This window comes from Psammomys obesus, unplaced genomic scaffold, assembly GCF_907164565.1.
Source record: "Psammomys obesus unplaced genomic scaffold, mPsaObe1.curated_primary_1811, whole genome shotgun sequence".
NCBI classification, from domain to species: domain Eukaryota; kingdom Metazoa; phylum Chordata; class Mammalia; order Rodentia; family Muridae; genus Psammomys; species Psammomys obesus.
The window spans coordinates 4,595,703-4,597,576 of NW_026590809.1; the positions used below are offsets into that span (position 1 = coordinate 4,595,703).

Here is a 1,874-nt window from a genome sequence, read left to right on the forward strand (position 1 = left end):
GAAACAATAAGTCACAGAATTCCCACAATAGAATTTGCAAGCTTTGCTATCTGTATCTTAAGATAGTAACTACAATATAAAAAAATCATTTTCTAATCTTTTGTTTTAGAGTTCCACAAAATCAGGAATGTGTCACTATGTGATTTAAACCCCCCAAAACCTCCAATTTTTTCTATTTTATAAACTTTAGTTTTATTTATTTTCCTAGTATCTAAGATACTTTTTCTTCTTTCTCTGACAAAGAAAAATAGATCCAGCCTAGTAAGAAAAGGCTTGAAGGTGCCCTTTGTAAATCTAGGGATGTAATATTCAATGGAAGGTTATATAATTCTAGATTGATGTATCATTAATCATTTCATGTGAATATCTGTACACCAAGAAATTAAAGAGGACGTATGTTACCCTGGTGTGCGTAGGGTAACATACTAAACTGTTAGAATTGAAACTGAATGTTCTCTCTGTTAACTGAAGAAATTCATGTCTATACCTCTCTAACATAAATAATAGAATTCATTTGACAGTATAAACAGCATTTTAAATAATGAAGAACTATATGATCTTTAATACTGAAGCATCTTCTGACAACAAGTAAACCTCTGAGGCCTGAGAAGGGTAAGGAATGGCTGTGAGCATCAGCCCTAGGTCCAGCACCAGGAGAAACAGGAACCCAGGCAAACCTCATTCACAGACCTCACAGACATTAAGCCAAGAACCTCATTCACAGACCTCACGGACATTAAGCCAAGAAAAACACTTCTCATTAGCTGCCCTGAAGAGTCCTTCCTATGTACGTGGGAGGAAGTCATTTGCCAGATGTCACTGCTTATTTTTCAAGTCTGTCTTTGGCTTATGCTTATTTTTTCTTGTCCTCCCCCAGCTTCTCCCATACACAGTATACGGGGGAAGAGAGGAAACAAGGCTCTAACACTCCTTAAAGAAGTACCTACCTGTTCCAACGAGTACATCAGTGTCAGCATGTGTTCCTGTTTATGGGTCCAGTCTAATCGCTGATGGACACTGCAAGATTAGGCTTGCCCGTGCCACGCCATCAAGATGCCCAGCAGCAGGAGAGATAATTTTACAACTTAGCATCATGAATGACATCTTTCTCTCTTGTGATAACACAAGGCCTTTAGAGATAAATCAAGATGAAGATAAGAAACAGTCAACATGAAAAGAAAGTATTGTGTTGTTCTTTAAAGATGTGTAATACCTGGTTCTTCCAAAAGATGACACAACAGACTGTCAGGCTGTGCTTCACTGGCCAGGGTTCACAAAGAAATTTCCCTGCAGTCTTGGTTTCCCCTCAAGACAAGAGCAACCAGACTAGCCGATTCAGCAGTGCGGCCTCTAGTGGGCCCAATGTTATTTGTCCTTTATTGGCCTTATCTAAAATCACAATGGTATTGGTATAGGGCACAGTGTCCCCAGCTGTCTCCCACCCAGGCCCATCACCCTGTCAGCTTGCCCAAAGCCAACTATTCCTAGGTAAGTGCTGCCTCTCCAGCCATATACAGGCTTACTTCTGACTCTCTGATGGGTTTCCCAATTGAACTGTCCCTCTGTTATATCCTAGGTCATTCCATAATTAGGAGCTAGGCCAGCTCCTAATAATGGAGGCAGAGTGTATTAGTTAGTTTTCTGCTGCTGTGATAAAACAAAAAAACTTAGAGAAAAAAGTTTCCAGAGAGATAGGGTCTGAAGGGCAGGGAAGCCATGGCAGCACGTAGCAGGCAGGGCAGGCAACAGAGCGGGAAGCCAAAAGCTCACATCTTGAAGAGCAATAACAAAATAGAGAGAACAAACTCAAAGTAGGCAAGTTTGTTTGTTGGTTGGTTGGTTGGTTGGTTGGTTGGTTGGTTGGTTGGTTGGTT

General features: G+C 40.8%; 1 long non-coding RNA gene across 1 annotated transcript in view; it reads right to left on the reverse strand.

Moving 5' to 3' along the window:
* Positions 1-956: 956 nt before the first annotated feature.
* The window catches only part of LOC129678321 (uncharacterized), a 31,225-nt gene continuing 30,307 nt past the window's right edge, over positions 957-1,874 (reverse strand). Inside the window, exon 4 of the long non-coding RNA XR_008720347.1 lies at positions 957-1,130. This is a non-coding gene — a long non-coding RNA (uncharacterized LOC129678321). The remainder of the gene's footprint in view (positions 1,131-1,874) is intronic.